The following is a 25,989-nucleotide window of genomic DNA, read 5'->3' on the forward strand; positions in this document are numbered from 1 at the left end:
GATTTGGGGATGGGTGAGGGATGTTTGTTGTGTCAACTCTTTATTATTAGGATCACATCCTTCATTTCCATTGTTTCCGGAGTTGTCCTGAGCGGCATTCAGGTCCCTATTTATTTTCTTTGTTTTCTTTGCAATAGTATCATCTTTTAGTTTGTTAATCTTAGTGTATAGATGTTCTTGTTTTTCTTTGAAAGTTTGGGAATCCTTAAATATCTCCATGTTTTTTTCCTCAGTTTGTATCTCTGAGTCTATATGCGTCAAGAGAAGTTCCCTATATTTGATGATAAGTTTCATCAATTCTCTGGAAGCCTCAATGATAATTTTGTTCCAATTCTCTGAAAACTCCTCAGAGTTGGTGTTAAAGGAACATTCTTTTGTTATCATTAAGCCCTTGGGAACGATGTTTAATTCCAGACATTTTTTCAAAAAGGAAATTTCAATTTTGTATTTGGTTTCTGAAATTAATAATTTTTCAAGATTTTTAAAAATGGTGTTGATGTCTAAGACAGTATTAGTGTCTGTGGAATTATCTCTATTTAGAGCTATATTGATGTCTAAGCTGACATCCGCTCTTAGGTTTCTTATAGACAATGTGGATTCCATTTCAGGAATCAATCAATTATTTGACAGAATTTGTGCAATAAAGTATATATAATAGAGGAGTGATCAACCTGTGTCCGGCAGCCGTACGCCCAAATAGGTTCAGGACAATAGCTGGATATGGATGGGGGGGGCGGACAGCGCCTATGACTAAATACCGGCTACACTATTAGGAAGACCCCCTATTAGGTCTAGAAGTAATAGCAGTGGAGGATAAATAGGAGCGCCTAAGGCTTAGGTATAAACAGGAATCACACTTTGGTTAAAAATACTTTGATTAAAAATACATTAATTTATTACACCATCTCAATATAAAAAAAAAAAAAAATATTAAAATGAATACGACCATTGATTGGAACAAGTTATTTGGACCCTTTTTAGAGGGTCTTAGCTTAATTGAATCAGTTTCTCTTCTGTTTGTGACAGATATAGGGATTAAAACAGGTGCTGTGCTTAATCACAATAAGAAATTAAAACAAATACTGTGCTTGATCACAATAATAAATTAACTTAGCTTAGTTGCATAACATATAGTACATATACTGTGACATAATGTTGAAAATCAGTGATTTAAAATGCTGACGTGAAAAAACCATAATCAAAAAATATGGTACCAAACAAACAGTGGTAGAAAAAATCAAAAATATTCAAATAGTCAATAAATCGAAAAATCGAAAGAACAAAAGATGAAAAAATGTAAAGTGAAAAAATAAAAGGCAAAACCGGTTTGTCAAAAATGTGAGTTATACTTGTGTTTGGCTAAAAAAGCTACGTGATATATATGTCACAATAGTGTATGTGATTCTAATCAATTCTACAATCAGCCATAATACAGACTCCTAATAGAAAAAGAGTCTCACAGGGTGAGCTATGATGTTGGCCCAAACGATAAATCAAAAAAGGCCAAAAACAATATAGTAGCTATATTCTTGTTTCCAATATAGGCTAAACGAATTACAATGTTGCTAGCAAATATGTCAAGGAATTACTAAAAAGTACAATTTAAAATACACAAATATATTAAAAAATACAGATTTTATACAGTCCAAGAGATTAGTCCAAACTGGGGAAACTGTGGAAGAGAATAAAAATAATATCCTTAGGGGCTGTCCTGATCCAGAATCCTAGTCTTTACAACATGGACCTGAAAACAAAAACAGAAAAAATCCTCACATAAAGGGCCTATGGGATAGAGTCTAATGGTTATCAAACTTACCCCAAAAGCCAAATGTCCTGGTACTAATGAAGCCTCACAAATCTCTACGCGTTTTGGCCCTGCAGCGGAGCCTTTCTCAAGATATAATGAGGCTATGATATGTCTAGACTGATATACCCCATGTTTGGGGAGTTTCTAAATCAAATTGCGCCAAATTCCAAATTCCGGCGGTAAAAATTGCCGCCAAACGCTTATTGCGTCATTTCCCCGCTAAACCGGATATCCGTTTCACAGATACTTCCGGTTGCATCATTTCCGGTGATTGTGGTGGCTGCGGTCGAACTTCCGGTTTAGTGTACTTCCGGCGGACACGCTACCATTTTGAATATTGGCAAAACATTATTGGCAAAAAGTTATGCTATCGGTTAACCGGTTAGATGTTATATTCTACAGAAGAAAAAAGGGGATTATGATAATAGTTTCTGTACTTAAATTTGAGCTAGATTTTAGGCTCATGGATACCAGGATACACATGTTTCGAACATAATATTTAATTACATCGATACACGGTGTAGTGACGGGCTTATAAAATACTATGCTTAATTAGATATATATAGGTATTTGGGATCATAATAAATTGATTAATGAAAGAAGGATAAATATAAAAACCTCAATTAAAACTTAATCAGTATCAACCTCTCTATTACTCACATTATTGGTTATTTGTGGGAGACATGAAAACAATTTGACAAATATTCTAGACAGTTGGATAATCTGACACCATGATCGACCTTTATATACAGATTAAAATATATACATATATATATATCTGTCTGATGATGAAAACATTAGGTTCAATTCATATTTATAGAGGATTCAGGGTAGCTTCATGATAATAAGGTTCGTATCACTCAAATTGAAAATCCCTTTTACTTCTTCAGCCGGTTTACTAGTTTCCAATTCTTTGGTATCTTCCTTTAGTCCTGGTCCGGTCTTGTATCTTGACCCTGCTCTTCTTCCCCGATGTGTCTTCTTTTTATAGGTGTGTCCACGTTTTCCAACGTCACCTGTTTCCTTTTCCCTTTTGGTTCCCTTAGGGGTGGGTTGTTCTGTCCTACCCCTAAGAAAGGAGATGATGCAGATGCTTCTGTGTCATCCCTGGGGGCGTTGTAGGGTTCCCTGGAATTGGGGGTGACCAAAGGTGAAAACCTATTTGGCATTTCTCTGTAGTTTTCCCTCCAGTCTTGTTGATGTCCCCTCAAGTTTTCTTGGGGATATTGATCAATCACATAGTCATCATTGGTTCTTTGTCTATAATGGTTCCTTTGCTGTTGTTTCCTCATATTGGGTTGGTTGAAGCCACTGTAATTCTTGGGCCATTGGTGTTGGTCTCCATAAGTCTCTCTGTCAGACTGGTAGTTGGATGGTCTGTGTGGGGGTACATAATCCCAATGGTGTGAGCGGTAACCCCTCCTGAAGTTCTGTGGAAACGTGTTGTATGGTCCCCAATCTTCATATTGTCTCTGCTGGCCATTAACATCGTCATGCCAATTTTCCCTGTACATATTATTTCTTCTAATGTTATTCGGTGGTCTCTGATATTGAGATTTCCCATTAGTATGCCAGTTGTCCCTGAAGGGATTCCCTTGGCGTTCTCCATAGGTGAATCTCCTTTGTTGGGATCTATTAGTACTATATGGGGAATAATTCTCAACTGAATTTTTAAATCTGGCACCTTCTCTGGTTTCTACGTATCTGTTGCTATAATGTTCCTTGGGGGCAGGCTCTCTCCTGTCCTCTCGGATTTGGGGATGGGTGAGGGATGTTTGTTGTGTCAACTCTTTATTATTAGGATCACATCCTTCATTTCCATTGTTTCCGGAGTTGTCCTGAGCGGCATTCAGGTCCCTATTTATTTTCTTTGTTTTCTTTGCAATAGTATCATCTTTTAGTTTGTTAATCTTAGTGTATAGATGTTCTTGTTTTTCTTTGAAAGTTTGGGAATCCTTAAATATCTCCATGTTTTTTTCCTCAGTTTGTATCTCTGAGTCTATATGCGTCAAGAGAAGTTCCCTATATTTGATGATAAGTTTCATCAATTCTCTGGAAGCCTCAATGATAATTTTGTTCCAATTCTCTGAAAACTCCTCAGAGTTGGTGTTAAAGGAACATTCTTTTGTTATCATTAAGCCCTTGGGAACGATGTTTAATTCCAGACATTTTTTCAAAAAGGAAATTTCAATTTTGTATTTGGTTTCTGAAATTAATAATTTTTCAAGATTTTTAAAAATGGTGTTGATGTCTAAGACAGTATTAGTGCCTGTGGAATTATCTCTATTTAGAGCTATATTGATGTCTAAGCTGACATCCGCTCTTAGGTTTCTTATAGACAATGTGGATTCCATTTCAGGAATCAATCAATTATTTGACAGAATTTGTGCAATAAAGTATATATAATAGAGGAGTGATCAACCTGTGTCCGGCAGCCGTACGCCCAAATAGGTTCAGGACAATAGCTGGATATGGATGGGGGGGGGCGGACAGCGCCTATGACTAAATACCGGCTACACTATTAGGAAGACCCCCTATTAGGTCTAGAAGTAATAGCAGTGGAGGATAAATAGGAGCGCCTAAGGCTTAGATATAAACAGGAATCACACTTTGGTTAAAAATACTTTGATTAAAAATACATTAATTTATTACACCATCTCAATATAAAAAAAAAAAAAAAATATTAAAATGAATACGACCATTGATTGGAACAAGTTATTTGGACCCTTTTTAGAGGGTCTTAGCTTAATTGAATCAGTTTCTCTTCTGTTTGTGACAGATATAGGGATTAAAACAGGTGCTGTGCTTAATCACAATAAGAAATTAAAACAAATACTGTGCTTGATCACAATAATAAATTAACTTAGCTTAGTTGCATAACATATAGTACATATACTGTGACATAATGTTGAAAATCAGTGATTTAAAATGCTGACGTGAAAAAAACGTAATCAAAAAATATGGTACCAAACAAACAGTGGTAGAAAAAATCAAAAATATTCAAATAGTCAATAAATCGAAAAATCGAAAGAACAAAAGATGAAAAAATGTAAAGTGAAAAAATAAAAGGCAAAACCGGTTTGTCAAAAATGTGAGTTATACTTGTGTTTGGCTAGAAAAGCTATGTGATATATATGTCACAATAGTGTATGTGATTGTAATTAATTCTACAATCAGCCATAATACAGACTCCTAATAGAAAAAGAGTCTCACAGGGTGAGCTATGATGTTGGCCCAAACGATAAATCAAAAAAGGCCAAAAACAATATAGTAGCTATATTCTTGTTTCCAATATAGGCTAAACGAATTACAATGTTGCTAGCAAATATGTCAAGGAATTACTAAAAAGTACAATTTAAAATACACAAATATATTAAAAAATACAGATTTTATACAGTCCAAGAGATTAGTCCAAACTGGGGAAACTGTGGAAGAGAATAAAAATAATATCCTTAGGGGCTGTCCTGATCCAGAATCCTAGTCTTTACAACATGGACCTGAAAACAAAAACAGAAAAAATCCTCACATAAAGGGCCTATGGGATAGAGTCTAATGGTTATCAAACTTACCCCAAAAGCCAAATGTCCTGGTACTAATGAAGCCTCACAAATCTCTATGCGTTTCGGCCCTGCAGCGGAGCCTTTCTCAAGATATAATGAGGCTATGATATGTCTAGACTTATATACCCCATGTTTGGGGAGTTTCTAAATCAAATTGCGCCAAATTCCAAATTCCGGCGGTAAAAATTGCCGCCAAACACTTATCGCGTCATTTCCCCGCTAAACCGGATATCCGTTTCACAGATACTTCCGGTTGCGTCATTTCCGGTGATTGTGGTGGCTGCGGTCGAACTTCCGGTTTAGTGTACTTCCGGCGGACACGCTACCATTTTGAATATTGGCAAAACATTATTGGCAAAAAGTTATGCTATCGGTTAACCGGTTAGATGTTATACTATACAGAAGAAAAAAGGGGATTATGATAATAGTTTCTGTACTTAAATTTGAGCTAGATTTTAGGCTCATGGATACCAGGATACACATGTTTCGAACATAATATTTAATTACATCAATACACGGTGTAGTGACAGGCTTATAAAATACTATGCTTAATTAGATATATATAGGTATCTGGGATCATAATAAATTGATTAATCGAATCGAAGTGGATATTCAACTTAGATTGCATCTATCCAAAAGGACATAATGCCAGTTTCGAAATAGTACATCTATTCCAATAGTACAAAAGACATCCCCCCGTACAGGTATCCCAAAGTTATCCCCATAAACTGACATTCCCTTTAAATTGTTTTTCTATATGAATCCAGTATCGCATGTTCCTTAGTCAATAGTGCCAAACTTATTATCATGAAGCTACCCTGAATCCTCTATAAATATGAATTGAACCTAATGTTTTCATCATCAGACAGATATATATATATGTATATATTTTAAACTGTATATAAAGGTCGATCATGGTGTCAGATTATCCAACTGTCTAGAATATTTGTCAAATTGTTCTCATGTCTCCCACAAATAACCAATAATGTGAGTAATAGAGAGGTTGATACTGATTAAGTTTTAATTGAGGTTTTTATATTTATCCTTCTTTCATTAATCAATTTATTATGATCCCAGATACCTATATATATCTAATTAAGCATAGTATTTTATAAGCCCGTCACTACACCGTGTATCGATGTAATTAAATATTATGTTCGAAACATGTGTATCCTGGTATCCATGAGCCTAAAATCTAGCTCAAATTTAAGTACAGAAACTATTATCATAATCCCCTTTTTTCTTCTGTAGAATATAACATCTAACCGGTTAACCGATAGCATAACTTTTTGCCAATAATGTTTTGCCAATATTCAAAATGGTAGCGTGTCCGCCGGAAGTACACTAAACCGGAAGTTCGACCGCAGCCACCACAATCACCGGAAATGACGCAACCGAAAGTATCTGTGAAACGGATATCCGGTTTAGCGGGGAAATGACGCGATAAGCGTTTGGCGGCAATTTTTACCGCCGGAATTTGGAATTTGGCGCAATTTGATTTAGAAACTCCCCAAACATGGGGTATATAAGTCTAGACATATCATAGCCTCATTATATCTTGAGAAAGGCTCCGCTGCAGGGCCGAAACGCGTAGAGATTTGTGAGGCTTCATTAGTACCAGGACATTTGGCTTTTGGGGTAAGTTTGATAACCATTAGACTCTATCCCATAGGCCCTTTATGTGAGGATTTTTTCTGTTTTTGTTTTCAGGTCCATGTTGTAAAGACTAGGATTCTGGATCAGGACAGCCCCTAAGGATATTATTTTTATTCTCTTCCACAGTTTCCCCAGTTTGGACTAATCTCTTGGACTTTATAAAATCTGTATTTTTTAATATATTTGTGTATTTTAAATTGTACTTTTTAGTAATTCCTTGACATATTTGCTAGCAACATTGTAATTCGTTTAGCCTATATTGGAAACAAGAATATAGCTACTATATTGTTTTTGGCCTTTTTTGATTTATCGTTTGGGCCAACATCATAGCTCACCCTGTGAGACTCTTTTTCTATTAGGAGTCTGTATTATGGCTGATTGTAGAATTGATTAGAATCACATACACTATTGTGACATATATATCACATAGCTTTTTTAGCCAAACACAAGTATAACTCACATTTTTGACAAACCGGTTTTGCCTTTTATTTTTTCACTTTACATTTTTTCATCTTTTGTTTTTTCGATTTTTTGATTTATTGACTATTTGAATATTTTAAACCCTCTAAAAAGGGTCCAAATAACTTGTTCCAATCAATGGTCGTATTCATTTTAATATTTTTTTTATATTGAGATGGTGTAATAAATTAATGTATTTTTAATCAAAGTATTTTTAACCAAAGTGTGATTCCTGTTTATACCTAAGCCTTAGGCGCTCCTATTTATCCTCCACTGCTATTACTTCTAGACCTAATAGGGGGTCTTCCTAATAGTGTAGCCAGTATTTAGTCATAGGCGCTGTCCGCCCCCCCCCATCCATATCCAGCTACCATCCAAGAAGCAGCCTCTTTTTGCTCAACATGTGCCTTTCACAGAGAAGAACTTTCCTGATGCATATCAGTCTGATCCTGACTTCATAGTACAGTTCAGCCCCGAAATACCAGGCAATCCCTCTCTGAACAAGAGAAACAGCAAAACCCCAGACGTACGTTTCAGCCTTTTGTGGGCCTCGTCAGTCAGGTGCAGACATATCCCTCTAGGCACACTGAGCAACGGGTCCACGTCTGGATTCCTGCAACATACTTAGGGAGACTTCCCAAAATGTCATAATATGAATAAATAAAAAGAGAAAAGCGCTCAACCTGGGAACGAACAATAGCATAATAGCTTGCTCACTGACAAGGCCCACAATAATAGTTATAATGTAGCTACCTTAGGTTTTATTTTTATTTCACAGGTAAGTTTGTATTTATTTTAACTAGGTAGGTAACCTAACCTGCCCTACCCTAAAAACTAACATTACAATAAAATAAAATTAATTGAATTACTAAAATACAATTTTCTAAATTACAAAAAAATAAACACTAAATTACAAAAAATAAAAACGAAATTATCAAACATAAAAACAAATTACTCCTAATCTAATAGCCCTATAAAAATAAAAAAGCCCCCCAAAATAAAAAAACCTAGCCTACACTAAACTGCCAATCGCCCTTAAAAGGGCCTTTTGTGGGGCATTGCCCCAAAGAAATCAGCTCTTTTACCTATAAAAAAAAATACAAACACCCCCCAACAGTAAAACCCACCACCCAACCAACCAACCCCCCCAAATAAAAACCTATCTAAATAAACCTAAGCTAACCATTGCCATGAAAAGGGCATTAGGATGGGCATTGCCCTTAAAAGGGCATTTAGCTCTTTTACATGCCCAAACCCTAAGCTAAAAAAAAACTCCACCAAAAAAAAAAACCTAAAAAACCTAACACTAACCCCCGACGATCCACTTACAGCCAATAGAATGAGAACTCAGTCCTTTTGGCTGATTAGATCACTCAATAGGATGAAAGCTCAATCCTATTGGCTGATTGCAACAGCCAATAGGATTTTTTTCCCTTTAATTCCTATTGGCTGATAGAAATCTTTTAGCCAATAGGAATGTAAGGGACGCCATCTTGGTGGACGTTACCTAAAGGGAAATTTCATTTTCCAGCAACAACCGTAAAAAGAGGATGCTACACGCCGGATGTCTTGAAGATGGACCCACTCCGCGCCAGATGGATGAAGATAGAAGATGCCGTCTGAAGACTTATTGCCATCTAGATGAGGACTTTGCCGGCTGGATAAAGATGGAAAGGGCCGCCCGGATGAAGACTTCTTGCTGCCTGGATGATGACTTTGCTGGCTGGATAAGGATGGATGTCTGGACTTCGATAACTGTAAGTGGATCATCGGGGGTTAGTGTTAGGTTTTTTAAGGGTTTTTGGGTAGGTTTTTATTAGCTTAGGGTATGGGCATGTAAAAGAGCTAAATGCCCTTTTAAGGGCAATGCCCATCCAAATTCCCTTTTCAGGGCAATGGTTAGCTTAGGTTTATTTAGATAGGTTTTTATTTGGGGGGGTTGGTTGGTTGGTTGGTTGGTTGGTTGGTTGGTTGGTTGGTTGAATGGTGGGTTTTACTGTAGGGGCTGTTTGTTTGTTTTTTACAGGTAAAAGAGCTGATTTCTTTGGGGCAACGCCCCATAAAAGGTCCTTTTAAGGGCCATTGGCAGTTTAGTGTAGGCTAGGGTTTTTTTATTTGGGGGGGGGCTTTTTTATTTCAATAGAGCTATTAGATTAGGAATAATTCGTTTTTAATTTTGATAATTTCGGGGGTTGTTTTGTAATTTAGTGTTTATTTTTTTTGTAATTTATAAAATTGTATTTTAATAATTGAATTAATTTTATTTTATTGTAATGTTAGTTGTTAGTGTAAGGCAGGTTAGGTTTTATTTTACAGGTAACTTTGTATTTATTTTAGCAAGGTAGTTAGTAAATAGTTAATAACTATTTACTAACTAGTCTAACTAGTTAAAATAAATACAAACTTACCTGTGAAATAAAAATAAAACCTAAGGTAGCTACAATATAACTATTAGTTATATTGTAGCTAGCTTAGTTTATATTTTACAGGAAAGTATGGATTTAGTTTTAAATAGGAATTATTTAGTTAATAATTGTAAGGTTTATTTAGCTTTATTTTAATTACGGCATATTTAAGTTAGAGGGTGTTAGGGTTAGATCTAGGTTTAGAGTTACTTTAGGGTTATGCTTAGGGTTAGGGTTTGGGGGTTAATATATTTATTTAGTGTTAGAATGTTGGAGGTCAGAGGTTTAGGGGTTAATAACTTTAGTATAGTGGCGATGACATTGGGGCAGCAGATTAGGGGTTAATAACATTATGTAGGTGGCGGTGATGTCGGGGGCGGCAGATTAGGGGTGTTTAGACGTGGTTTTCATGTTAGGGTGTTAGGTTTAAACATAACTTTTTCTTTCCCCATAGACATCAATGGGGCTGCGTTACAGAGCTTTTGTTTCCGTGATCGCAGGTGTTAGGCTTCTTTTTTTGCCGGCTCTCCCCATTAATGTCTATGGGGAAATCGTGCACGAGCATGTCAAAGCAGCGCTTGTATTTCGGTGCGTTATGGAGCTCAACGCCACCATATTGCCCGCACAAGCCTGCTTTTTCAAAACTTGTAATAGCAGCGCTATAGGGAGGTGAAATAATGCCGCTTTTGTGGTGGTAGTTAATTTTCCTATAGCGTTGAAAACTCATAATCTAGCTGAAAGTTAGATACAGGGTACTACAAAGTGCAAACATTCTCAGTATTTCCTGAATGGAAAAAGCTAAAATGATCAGTCTGATTACTACTTCTGAGGATATACATTTAACTACATTAATATTGATACTCATATGATGCATTAGTCCAAGGCAAAAAGGGAGCTCTCCATTTCATATACCAAGGGCAGTTGTTTTTCTGCTACCCTATGCCACAGGAAAGCAGTGCTGGGCCAGGTTCAACCCCTATGGACAGTATAGCTCCTCTTGGAAAAGGCTGAAGTGTCAAGCAGCTTTAGTCAAGTCTCAAGACAGATGCATAGTCGGTTCTTTATAGTTGCTTGGTGTTCTCGGCATGTATAATTAAGCCAGCTTCACCCTTATGCTCTGTACACCTCGGGAAAACTGGACAAGAGGCAGATATAGCAGGAGCTTTGTCTAGTTGTACATTAGTTCCAGGTTGCGACTCACATTTAGACCAAACCTGGTGTCCTCCAGCGATCGACCGCCTCGCTAGGGAACCGAGGGTCAGATTCTCTGAGTCCGGTATAGAATTAAAGGGAAAGCTTATCATTGAAAGGTATTCTGCATATGTCTCCACCCAGACTGGTGCTACGACACTGACACACTGCCTACCTAATGCAGCTTAGTCCGCAAAGTCAGCAACAGAGGGGCTATCCTGCTCCTCTCCCTTCCATGATCTAAGGGAAGTTTGTGTTGGGGAACAAGCTGCCTCTTCTTCTGCAATATCGCTACGCTTAACTTTTAAAGTTCTCACGAGGGAGTCAAATTGTGCCTACTGTGTTTGCTAAAGTTGCAACATAGCAGTAACGGCAATCTCCATTATGAGCAGTGGAGGCTCCTCTATAGGAGCGCAGGCACACGTGAACCCCTCAGAGAGAAGAAAAAAAAATTTTTTCCAATTGCCCCGCCTATTCGAAAATGTATATTTATACAGCCAAAAAGTTCCAGTCCTGTTTTGTTTAAAAAAATTGCCATTTTTACTTCTATCACACCGCACGTGTGATAGATAGAAGTATAGGTTTCCAGCTAGAAGTATAGGCTTTCAAAGTGCCTGCAGTGGCCCCCCCCACCCACAACCGAGCCCTATACCTTGTTAATCCCACAGTTTTTGATGTGCGAGTAGAGGCGGCTCTCCAGATGGAGCTAAACAAAACAGCCAATCTGTGGTGCCGCTCTTGTCTAGGAAGGCGTGGCCATGGTCAGACAAGTTTGTGCGGTAGAGGGCTGGGGGACACTGTCAGGTGATGGCACCAGAGCTGTCTTTAACATTGTTGTGGGGCCCAAAGCTGCTGCCCCTTGAGCCCCCTCAGCATGAGTGGACTGGGCCTCTGTGAGACTGATTATGGTATACAAGTGACTAGTCTGTAAAATTGGCGCTGGCTGCTATTAAACTATTGATCTGGGCACCGGCTGGGGTGGGAGAAACAGGGACCTCATGTGTGACCTGACACTGACAGTCTGTGACTTGTGAACTCTAGTTGGCGCTGCCGTTCCCCACCTTGACCCACTTTCGAATCCTCCCAGTGAGTCCCTCCCAGTCCTACTCTCAGCATCCTATGCATGCAGCCACGCGGGAAGAGTGAGAGAGGGAAGCAGCAGGCTTAGCAAGCTGAGGGACTCGGGAGGCAAGCAGTCACTGCAGTCTGCAGCAGCGAGGGAAGGACTAGGCTGGTCAGTGGACACATCATCACGGTCCCTCACAGAGGTGTCGCCTGGTGAGCAAAATGGGATCAGCAACCAAGCTAAACTGTGAGTGAGTTTTAAATGATTGTACAAATAAAATAGATAATAAATATAAATAATGTTTAACATATTCGTCTTTAGTCTCCATTGATTTACGGGGGTTAATACTTAATATGTGTTACCACTGTTTGACAAAGTTTTGACACTAATATTTAGCTTTGCTGTTGTTAAATGTTACAGTTTAACCCACTAACGCTTAGTGGCATTCAGTGTGATAGTCAACCTTTTAAATAGGGCTGAAGAAGCAGCTTTATTTGGTTATTTATTAATAATAATTTTTACAATGTGGAGAGAATCCTGGGGCAATTAGTACTACAGTGCATAAAAAATTGTGACTGTCCCAGAAATTTATTATAGCATGGCTGCTATTGACATGTTTGTGGACATCCCAGGTAAAATAGTAACCTATGCCGATAGAGCTAGAGATGTAAATGTGACTCTGAATAATATTGTATTATATCTGACACAAATACTAGAGGACACAATATCACATTACTGACAGTATGAGTTTATACTGTGTAATATACAGTATATATACTGTATATGTAAAAATACAATAAATATAAATATATATGTGCAAAAAATGCAAGCATTTATGAATTAAATGAGTAAGTGGCTAATATATATATATATATATATATATATATATAATAACATCTGCTAAACATTTACAACTACATGGCTGTCAGCTCCATACAAATACATCTTTGGTATTACCATTGAATTTGGACTAAGGGGAACTGTTGTTACTGAGGACAAAAAACAACCTTTTGTGCCTCTGCTGATGTTCTGTGCCTTTACTTTGATGAAAAACAAATGATAAATTCCCAAGCCCTCCCAATATGCTACAGAGGGACATTCTATAATGTTAGAGTGTTTTTAAACTGTCCCTCCACTGTTTACTTCATGTTCCTTTGTGGATAAGTATTGCCTTGATCTCAGCAACATCTGACACGCCGCTCGATGCGGTTGAACTGTGTTTGTTCATAAGCATTATTAGCACCTTGTTCATGGAACATTCATATGATATTTGTGGTGCAGTGCTTTTCTAACTTGCTATGAGGATACCTGGTTGAGCCTGAATGGCTTATTATTTCGCTTGATGAAAGTGATTGTGAGCTCCAGCACTCTATGAACCATATGCTGTGATATTGCATCTGCTGCTAATACTAAACCTGCTATACTCATGACCATCATGCCTAAGCTTTAACAACTTTCTGCTTGATTGCATCTATTGCAGCTTTTTCATAGACTCCATTTAAAGGACTGCATGCTCTGTTCTGTGGTGCACCACTATATTTGTTCACAAGCGCTTCGATTTTTGGGGGACCCCCTTAGTATGTGTGCGTATGTGAATATGGCTGTATGAATGGGATAATTTTTTTATTATTATGTACATTGATATATCTTGAAATCATAAAGTAATTTTTGCACGCATTCCAATTTGTTTTGCTTGTTATTTTTTTATTATTTATAGGTGCTATTTGCCTAGACTTTTAGACTGCACTTATTTGTGTGGTCTACTCTCTACTTTACCTATTTTGATATATGTTCATTTCTAGGTTGCACTATAAATATTAGTTATTTGGAGTGAGCTATACTAAATGTTTTTTTCAAGCTCTGGTGAACTGCTTGTGCAATGCCGCCCCCTGCCGCTAGCAGGGTGTGTCAATCAACCCGATCATATTCGATTGGGTTGATTACTGTTCACTGCCTCAGACAAGTTATGGAGCAGTGGTCTTTAGATCGGTGCATCATAATTTCTGTTTCCGGGGAGCCTTAAGGCATGCGCAGAAACATGGGCATCAAGCTCCATTTGGAGCTTGATAATTCGGCCACAATGGCTTTTTTGGCATCTACCGTGAGTAAAGCAAAATCATCTTTAACTCTAGGATGTGTTTGGAAATATTCAATTAATATTTTTTTAGACCGTTCTTCCCTGCATGAACCCTTATTAATTACTTGTCCCAATAATTTCTTAAGCCCATTTGAAATAATATAGGCCAATAGTTTATAATCACAGTTAAGCAAACATATTGGACGATAGGAGTCCATTAGCTCAGGATCTTTATCTTTTTTTTAAGATCAACGTAACATTGGAAGCAGTAAAATATTGAGAGGGCTTGTTATTCAAAAAAAAAAAATTAACAAAGGGACAGTATACACCAGAATATTTATTATTTTAAAAGATAGATAATCCCTTTATTACCCATTCCCCAGCTTTGCATAACCAACACAGTTATAATAATACACATTTTACCTCTGTAATTACCTTGTATCTAAGCCTCTGCAAACTGCCCCTTATTTCAGTTCTTTTGACAGACTTGCATTTTAGCCAATCAGTGCTGGCTCCTAGGAACTCCACGTGCATGAGCACAGTGGTATCTGTATTAAACACCCTCTAGTGGTGAAAAACTGTCAAAATGCCCTGAGATAAGAGGCGGCCTTCAAGGGCTTAGAAATTAGCATATGAACCTCCTAGGTTTAGCTTTCAACTAAGAATACAAAGAGAACAAAGCAAAATTGGTAATAGAAGTAAATTGGAAGTTGTTTAACCCCTTAACGACCAAGGACGTACGCCGTACATCCTCAAAAAAAATACACTTAATGACCGAGGACGTATGGCATCCTGCAATAACCCTCCTTGGCCATCCGATGTAGAGAGAGCCACTCTGTGGCCCTCTCTGCACCGGACATCAATGGCCGGTATCGGTGGTTGGTAGCCAATCTGGGAGGCGGTGGGTGGCCTCCCACGAGGGGGGCGGGATTGTGTGCAGAATCGGCAGGGGCATGCACGGAAATGCGTGCGTGCACGGGGGCGGGCACATGCATGGGGTGGAAGCAGGTGGGAAAGGCTAAACTACAGAAAAAAATGTTAAAGAAAAGTGGGGTAAAATGTAATTAAAAAAAAGCATCTAAGGGATCTGGGAGGGGGGTTGTTCTTTGAGGGGGGGAAGCTACACTACAGAAAAAAAAAAAAAAAAAGCATTTTTTTGGTAAACTGGGTACTGGCAGACAGCTGCCAGTACCCAAGATGGCTCCCAGTAAGGTAGAGGGGGTGGGTTAGAGAGCTGTTTGGGTGATCAGATAGGTTGGGGGCTAAGGGGGGATCCTACACATCAGCATATGTAAATATGCTATAAAAAAATAAAAAAAATAAAAGATACCTTTTATTTTAGTACTGGCACACTTTCTGCCAGTACTTAAGATGGCGAGGGCAATTGTGGGGTGGGGGAGGGAAGAGCGCTGTTTGGGAGGGATCAGGGGGTCTGATGTGTCAGGTGGGGGCTGATCTCTACACTAAAGCTAAAATTAACCCTGCAAGCTCCCTACAAGCTACATAATTAATCCCTTCACTGCTAGACATAATACACTTGTGATGCGCAGAGGCATTTAGCAGCCTTCAAATTACCAAAAAGCAATTCCAAAGCCATGTATGTCTGCTATTTCTGAACAAAGGGGATCCCAGAGAAGCATTTACAACCATTTGTGCCATAATTGCACAAGCTGTTTGTAAATAATTTCAATGAGAAATCTGAAATGAAAAAGTGAAGTTTTTCTTTTATTTGATCGCATCTGGCGGGGAAATGGTGGCATGATATATACCAAAATGGGCCTAGATCAATACTTTGGGTTGTCTACTACACTAAAGCTAAAATTAACCCTACAAGCTCCCTAATTAACCCCTTCACTGCTGGGCATAATACACGTGTGGTGAGCAGCTGTATTTAGCGGCCTTCTAATTACCAAAAAGCAACGCCAAAGCCATATATGTCTGCTATTTCTGAACAAAGGGGATCCCAGAGAAGCTTTTACAACCATTTGTGCCATAATTGCACAAGCTGTTTGTAAATAATTTCATTGAGAAACCTAAAATTGTGAAAAAGTGAACGATTTTTTTTTATTTGATCCAATGGTTTCATGAAATATACCAAGATGGGCCTAGATCAATACTTGGGGTTGTCTACTACACTAAACAAAAGCTAAAATGAACCCTAGAAGCTCTCTACATGCTCCCTAATTAACCCCTCCACTGCTGGGCATAATACACGTGTGGGGCGCAGTGGCATTTAGCGGCCTTCTAATTACCAAAAAGCAAAGCCATATATGTCTGCTACTTCTGAACAAAGGGGATCCCAGAGAAGCTTTTACAACCATTTGTGCCATAATTGCACAAGTTGTTTGCAAATAATTTCAGTGAGAAACCTAAAGTTTGTGAAATAAATTGTGAAAAGGTGAAAAAAATGTTTTATTTGATCTCATTTGGCGGTGAAATGGTGGCATGAAATATACCAAAATGGGCCTAGATCAATACTTTGGGATGTCAACTTTGGGTATTTCTAAACTCAGGACAAAATTTAGAAACTATTTAGCATGGGTGTTTTTTGGTGGTTGTACATGTGTAGCAGATTTTTGGGGTCAAAGTTAGAAAAAGTGTGTTTTTTCCATTTTTTCCTCATATTTTATATATTTTTTTATAGTAATTTATAAGATATGATGAAATATGATGAGAAAAATGGTATATGATATGTGTGGGTACAGTAAATGAGTAAAAGGAAAATTACAGCCAAACACAAACACCGCAAAAATGTAAAAATAGCCTTGGTCCCAGACGGACAGAAAATGGAAAAGTGCTGTGGTCATTAAGGGGTTAAAATTACATGCCCTATCTGAATAATTAAAGTTTGTTTTGGACTAGACTGTCCCTTTAAATAATTTTAGAAGAATTGGGGTAACTTGGTCTACTAAGATATAGAGGGGGAGACATAGACAAACTGCTAGGCAAAAGAGAGATCTTCTGGATTTTCAAATTAAGAACAAGATATCCAGAAGGTCTAAATTCAAGATATGACATTATCAAGTTTTGGGAATGATATCCTAATTAGACATGTGCGATTCGGTTCGGTTCGATTCGGAAATTCGGAAAATTCGGCGATTCGGATCGAACCGAATTTCCAAATTCAAATGTTGCCGAATTTTCCGAATCGAATCGAATCGATTCGTAAATTCAGATGGCCATTGGGATTACACTGGTATTATACAGTATGTTAGGTTAACACCTAATATACAGTATAATACTAGTCTAATCCCACCTAACACTTACCGAATTGCCGAATTTCCGAACCGAATCGAACTGTATCGAACCGAATCCAGCCGAATTTCTTCAAATTCGAATGAATCCGAAATGAATTCGAAACGAATCGATTCGAAATTTTCCGAATTCGAATCGATCCGAACCGAACTTCGAAAGACTCTGAATCGATCCGAACCGAACCGAATTTTTTCGCCATGCACATGTCTAATCCTAATATAGGCTACTATAAGTTAATTTGAATAGATTTTCCCCACTTTATCATCATTTTTTATCTTTATAATAATATAGATTCTATTGGGGAAAGTTCCCTTTATTAGGTAGTGTTGAAGCTTTAGATCACATTAAAATATGAGAGATCGTGTGTCATTTATATTAAGATCTGTTTTTTAACAAATGTATACATTTATTTCTAAATGGTTTTTTGACTTTTCATTTCCATGTAATTTGATTTCAGAGTAAAGAGGTCATATAGGGTTAAATGTTCAGTCCTTAAACAGGTGTAGAGTTTTGAGTAGCGTTGCTCAAGGAACCAATCAGAAAGGTTTTTTTATGCTTTTAAATGAGTCTAGAGCAAGCATGTAGTAGGCTTTGAGTACGAGAGTTTCCCGAAACGCGTAAGCTTTATATGTTACGCTCTCCTTTCAACCTTTTTTCATGTTGGCGGCTATGTCAATGATTTTAAAATTGACCAATAAAGACTAAACTTTTTATCTATCATATCCAAGCGTGGATTTTTTTCCTTTCAAAATTATTGGACTAGACTGTCCCTTTAAATAATTTTAGAAGAATTGGGGTAACTTGGTCTACTAATATCTTGTAAAATTCTAAAGTATCTGATCTGGGCCAGGTGCCTTTACCGTTAGCCGTTCTCTTAATAGCCTGTACAATCTCCTCTACTGTAATCCCCTTGTTAAGGCCTCTAATTGTTCTATTGAAATCATTGGGAGGGTGATCTTATCCCAAACGTTTTGCTTACTCTTCTCATCTATTCTGTCTACTGAATACAGCTTCTGAAAAAAGGCATGAAACTGTTTTTGAATTTTTGAATGTCTCCTGAGTTAGAAAATCTTGTTCCCTGTACTTTAATTGCACCTATATCATTTTTCGATTTTCTAGCTCTGGCTAAGTTTGCCAAAAATGTGTCAGATTTGGGGCTGTATTTGTTAAACAGAGATTTATTCTTTATATCAGATTGCACTACTTGTTGTTTGAGAAAATATTCTCTCTCCCCTTTTGCTTTCTGTCCCAATGTATAGTAGTGTGGCTTCCAATATACTTTTCTTATTTATTTTAAGCTGATTTGCTAGTCGAGTTTCTCTTGCTATTAAAGGGACAGTATACTATACAATTGTTTTTCCCTTAATGTGTTTCCAATTACTTTTTTGCCAGCTGCAGAGTATAAAATGTATGAGATTTGCTTTTTAAGGCTTATTTTTGTATATGAAATAGCTGATTTGTGTTTTGAAGCCACAACCTAATAAAATGGGTTGAGCTTGTAGGTATAATCAGATCTCATTACTTTATCACCTTGTGTACATATACATGTGTCTTTATCTTATATCTGTAGGTATAATCAGATATCATTACATTATCACCTTGTGTACTTATACATGTGTCTTTATCTTATATCTGTAGGTATAATCAGATCTCACTACTTTATTACACTGTGTACATATACATGTGTCTATATTATATCTGTAGGTATAATCAGATCTCATTACTTTATCACATTGTGTACATATACATGTGTCTATATTATATCTGTAGGTATAATCAGATCTCATTACTTTATCACATTGTGTACATATACATGCTTCTCTATCTTATATCTGTAGGTATAATCAGATCTCATTACTTTATCACATTGTGTACATATACCTGCTTCTTTATCTTATATCTGTAGGTATAATCAGATAGCATTACTTTATCACCTTGTGTACATATACATGTGTCTTTATCTTATATCTGTAGGTATAATCAGATCTCATTACTTTATCACATTTTGTACATATACATGCTTCTTTATCTTATATCTGTCCATAAACCAATCATCAATACTTGGAGAGAACAATGAAAAACTAACATTTTATTACCTTATATCTTCTATAACCCACTGGGAGTGTAATTTCTTCTACTGGCTGTGTTAACACAGCTTGGCCTTCAGGCCAAAAACTTTAAGGATGGGTGTGGATACCACAGGCTAAATAACTTATTTAAAATGCCAGTATAAGGGCAATGGAAATACTTATAAACAATTTAATACACTCCAGCAGGTAAAGTGTATAATTGGGAACAAATTAAAGGGGAGACATTTTTTGAGTAAACTGTCCCTTTATGATTTTTTTCTTGTAATAATAATTTTATGCCTTAATTTCCCCTCTAAGAAAAGCTTTTGCTTATTCCCCAAAAATGTCTGTTTTAGCTAGATAAGTCACAAAAAAGAATGTGGTCAAAAGTAAAAAATATTTCTTTATTCAGTAATAGTTAAAAATATGTATGGGGGGGGGCGGAGCCAGCAGCCAGTACAGCAAGACATGTCTTTTCAGAGCTCCTGATATATGATCAATAAACTTTATATTTTCGGCATGTTAAATACTCTTATACCATAGGAACCGGCTCCAAATCAGCTTGGGACTACAGGACAAGTGATATTTGGTAATATTGCATAATAAGAAGACTACACAACAGCACAAAGGCCTTTCAGCTTACTGAGACCATCGTGTGCAACTCTCCGCCATATTGAGGGACTTCTATGCACCATCTCCTTTCTTAGAGATACATCCCTGCATTTAACCTTCGCTTAAGCCGCCAGATGGAGAGGCTAATTATATCTGAGTTGCGCAACCTAATGCTTTCCCTAGACAACCACTGGCAGGCTCTCACTGAGGAACTGAGAGCCGCTAGGGACCCACAATGGCATACCCGGCTGACAGGAGAAACTGAGGGGGTGGTCGGACCTAGTGAACTGGTCCTACCGCACTCGAAGGGAGACGCACCTCGAGTTAAAGAGGAAGTATACACGCCATTGGTACTCCATTTCAATGGCAAACATGACAATGATCTTAGTTCATTCAGGTGGTGTATCATCGAAAAAGTAGTCCTGCCTAGCAGAGGTGGCAATATTAGTCAACTACTTGCCAAAAGAGAGGCATTCTGGATGTTCAAATTAGACACCAGAATACCTAAAGGACTTAACTCCAGGTATGATTTAATAAACTACTGGGAATAACCACCAGTCTTTTGTTATCTCTCCTGAATCTAACCTCTTGACCTGTATATATTTTTCCCATAACACAGGGCGCCTTATCACCTACATATATATCCACTCAACAGTGAGACGTAGTCCCACAGATAGTTTATTTGGTAACCAGTCCCTTGGAATCTCTTTATCTATCTATTATGTACTTGTAGATCATTTTCTATACGCAATATAAACGTGTTCCCTATTTTTATTATTTTTATTGTTATTACAATTTTTCCCATTTCATTCAGTCTTACAACTTATAAACTAATAATTACTGTTTACATAGGACTTATTATGTACACACACTCTACTGTGGTCATTATTATATGTAAAATAACTGCATTTTTTCTTTCAAGACAATTTATTAATTATGTTTCAAGTAATTTTATCACATAGCTTTGGATACGCATATTGTGTCATTTATTATATTCAAATTACTAGCATCGGCACCTGAGGATACAATCGTGCTCCCTTTGTCTAACTGCTAGCCTTGATGGATCAATGTCCAGCTCTATTTGACTCTCTCAAATTTAATACCAATTGTTTACACTTGCGTTTTTTGGTTTTTTGGTTATTATGTTTCTCTTTTGTAATTTAATGTGTATTTCTCTGTTTAGGCATTTGCTTCTTTATATGTAACACATATGACACTTCCGAAAGCGGGCGGGTTGTTTTTCTTTTAAATTTTCTTTTTAACCAATAAGAATCAACCTAAGGTGTTAAATGCACCTGTCAGGCCCAGCACCTGTATGCTATGACTAAGGCTCTATAGCCGAAACGCGTAAGCCCAGTGCTGCGCCTGCTCTTGTGTCTTCATGTCTCTCCATGTATCGTTTTTAATGATGAATAATAAATTTTGCTAATTTTATCGGAGCATCCAGTACTACTCCTTTTTTGCCGTACTTATTTCCAGACTTCTGGTTTGCTGCCGACTAAAGCACCACTCGTCCCACTTCGCGACTGCCCTATTCCCTACGCTACCGCTGCTGCACTTTGGATCACCTGGATTTCCTGGATCCCTCTGACGTAACAAACCTAAGGCGTTACAGAGGTGGATGCCGACCGAGACGCTGTTCTCGCCTACACGCACAGATTTGGAACCAGCAACACGCCGTACAGCGGCTGTGTCACTAACCGTCCAGCACTAAACCTGCCGACAGATGATCGTTTACAGTGAGCTGTGGAACCACCGGATTTAGGTGAGTCTGGCGTCTAGCTACTGACGGCCAGTGTTCCCATTGCCTCCTACGACTTGTACATTTGTGTTTGTGCTGAACCTCACCCGTATTCACAGGGGTGTACGCCTAGTGACTTTGTCTATTTGAACTGTTGGGGAATTAGGGTACAGTCGCCAAGTGCAATATCTTTGCTCATAGTGCGATTCACTCAGTGTGGACCACCTGACTGTTTCCTTCCTACTGTTTATATTGTGCTCTCTCAGGTACTACTGGAGGTACCTTTAGGATACAGTAGGTGATCTCTCACAACATTGGGACAGTTTGTGGGCTCTATTTCTTATTACCTTTTAACATGGAGGACAGTTTGTCTAAAACTAATCCAGCTCATGCCAACAGAGACTTTTTCTCACTTATGCCTGCCACGGCCAGGAGTAACGATATGTCTGATTATGAACATATCTTTTCTGACAGTAAAGAGGTCCTTTCACTCAGTTCCCTTTTCGAACTAATGGAAACCTTACTGCTAAAAGAGTGTAAGGTACAATGGGACGTGTGGGCCTTCGACAAATATATGCAAGAAGGCATGATACCTAGAGGCCTGAGACTTTACAAATTTCCCTCCTTCGACGTGGACGCAACTGACAAAGAGTTTGTTACAGAATGGAATGAGGTCCTTTCCGAATGCTCTTCCAGACTAATGATCATGCTGAGGAGTTACAAATCTAAACAATTGGACACTATTAAAAAAGACATTACAGATTTACAAATAGAAATGGACAAACGTATCTCTGATCCTCAATTTACTAAATTTGATTCTATTCTCAGGGGCATGGTAGCAAGAGGAAAGAGCTTAATAATGGAGAATAAACACTCCAAATTTCTAAGAGATCGCTCTGACTATCAGAGCAATTCTGTATACATCTGGAATCGTAAACAGAGAGGGGAATATAGACGAAATCAATTCCCCTCAGGCACACGGAGGGGCAGCAGGGGACGCAGAAGACACAGATCAAATTCGAGAAATGTTTCTTTCTCAAGCAGTGATAATGAATGTTCCTCAGATGAAGGCAACAAACTCTCTGTGTCCACTACTGCCCAACCTATGCCTACTGCTACTCCTATTGCTCAGAATGTACCATCCCTCCCTACAGGCATATTAAAGAATAAGTATACATATACTCCTGTCCCAGAGAATTTACAAATAGTAAGACAAAAGGAGTCACATTCACAGGAACATCCGACTAGTCAACACACTACTTTACACATGCCCACTGCTCCCCCCACCGTGACCATAACCAATACAAGCCTGACCTCCAATGATCTAGAACAGGTTTTTCCACAGGCCCTGGATCAAACACACAGTGGAGGGCAGACCAAAGTAGGTCAGGGCAGATATCCACGCAGGGGGAACAAACCATTGAGCAAATACAAATGAATACCAATGTTATTAATCTGTCATCTGTTAATTTAACATCACAACAGGTTTCAGTTTTAGCCCTAGGCTTAGGCTTCTCACCCACGAGCAACTTTAACCTTTTTCAAACACTCATTGATGTAAATCGCCTAATTAGAAGCCTGACCTTGAAAAAACATTTCAGTAGTACAAACACTGTGCAAAACGAACAACCTGTACCCATAACCTCTACTCCTAATAATATTAGCGATTTCTCAGAAATGTGTGACATAGTCACTCTACAGTCCCTAGCTATAGAGTCATCCACAGACATGGGTTCAATTAATATGGGTACCACACTCATAGAAAAATCCAAATTCTACCCTATAATGTCCAGAGGACAAATATTGGAGACTTACCAGCACAGGATCGAAACAGATCTAATTAAGCTTCAAAAAGAAACCAAAAAAGTTAAACAAAATCTTACACTCAAACAGAAAGATGCACTAGCCCAACTTAAGGGCAACAATCAGATAGTGATACGCCCCGCCGATAAAGGCGGGGCAGTAGTTGTAATGAACAGGAACGATTACATTACAGAGGCCAAACGCCAACTACATAACACAAACGATTATGAAAAACTACGCAGAGATCCCACCAATTTGTATAAGTCACAATTGAAACATATTTTGGATGATGGTAGGGAACAGGGATTTCTGGATGACAAGACCGTCCAATACCTAGATGTACAATATCCCAGAACTCCCTGTTTCCACCATTTTCCGAAAGTTCACAAAAGTATTGACAATGTCCAGGGCCGACCCATTGTGAGTGGGATAGACTCTCTTTTGGAGCACCTCTCACAGTGGGTGGATTCCATTTTACAGCCCATGGTCCTGTCCTTGGTGTCATATGTTCGTGACACCAAGCATATAATTAATATTTTGGAGTCTTTTGAATGGAAAGAGAAATACATGTGGTTAACTATAGATGCAGTTGCCCTATACTCTTCCATACCCCACAGGAAGGGCCTGCAAGCAATTTCTTATTTCCTTCAGAGCCACAGTAACTATTCTTCTGAGTTCCAGACCTATGTCATCACAGTAATTGAGTTTCTCTTGACTCATAATTTTTTTAAATTTGATGGGGATTTCTATCTCCAGAGATGCGGCACGGCCATGGGAGCCAAGTTTGCTCCCTCGTACGCCAACCTATATTTAGGTTGGTGGGAGCTGTGCCGCATCTTTGGAGATGACAATCCTTACAGAAATGACATCAAATTTTATAGGAGATACATTGATGACCTCCTCCTGGTATGGTCAGGTAAACAGACAGATGTGCCATCCTTTTTAGAATTTTTAAATTCTAATGATTTAAATTTAAAGTTTACCTTTGAGTCACACAGCACATGTATTAACTATTTAGATCTAACCCTGACAGGCACACACGACAACGGCGTCTCCATGAGTGTCTATCGTAAGCCCATCTCAGGGAACACCTTGTTGCATGGCAACAGCAGCCATCCTAAACAAATGAGATTCGCTGTCGCAAAAGGACAATTCACTAGATTAAAGAGAAACTGCTCAGACACATCTACTTACAACAAGGAAGCAGACATGCTGTCAGAAAGACTGCGTGAGAGAGGCTATCCTTTATATGATGTTACAAGGGCCAAAAAGTCCCTTGAACATACTGACAGAAAGATTCTATTACAAGACAAACAAATCAGCATCCCCTCCAAGTCCTCCCAAGGCGTGTACTTTGTCACGCAATTCAGCGCCCAGTACAACAAAATATGCAATATAGTAAAAAAACACTTTGCTCTACTGGCTGCCGATGACAAATTGATAACTACAGTAGATCAAGGTCTGAGATGCTCCTATAGGAAAAGTAGTACAATAGGAGGCATTTTAGCACCCACTGAACTTAAAAAGACTGAGAACAACCAAAGCTCGTGGTTAAGGCACTGCGGGATGTACAAGTGTGGCAGTAGACGTTGTAAACCCTGTGACTTTGTTCAGGTGACTAAAGATTTTACGTCCTACACTACTGGTCAAACTTTTGACATTAAGTCTTGCCTCAACTGTACAGCCAGCAATGTTATATATCTTATTTCTTGCACCCAATGCCATCTGCAATATGTAGGACTCACCTCTAGAGATATGAACTCAAGACTCAGAGAACACCTATCATCCTTTAATATAGGTAAAGCAACCACGCCATTGGTACTCCATTTCAATGGCAAACATGACAATGATCTTAGTTCATTCAGGTGGTGTATCATCGAAAAAGTAGTCCTGCCTAGCAGAGGTGGCAATATTAGTCAACTACTTGCCAAAAGAGAGGCATTCTGGATGTTCAAATTAGACACCAGAATACCTAAAGGACTTAACTCCAGGTATGATTTAATAAACTACTGGGAATAACCACCAGTCTTTTGTTATCTCTCCTGAATCTAACCTCTTGACCTGTATATATTTTTCCCATAACACAGGGCGCCTTATCACCTACATATATATCCACTCAACAGTGAGACGTAGTCCCACAGATAGTTTATTTGGTAACCAGTCCCTTGGAATCTCTTTATCTATCTATTATGTACTTGTAGATCATTTTCTATACGCAATATAAACGTGTTCCCTATTTTTATTATTTTTATTGTTATTACAATTTTTCCCATTTCATTCAGTCTTAC

Source organism: Bombina bombina, chromosome 7 (assembly GCF_027579735.1).
Source record: "Bombina bombina isolate aBomBom1 chromosome 7, aBomBom1.pri, whole genome shotgun sequence".
Taxonomy (NCBI): domain Eukaryota; kingdom Metazoa; phylum Chordata; class Amphibia; order Anura; family Bombinatoridae; genus Bombina; species Bombina bombina.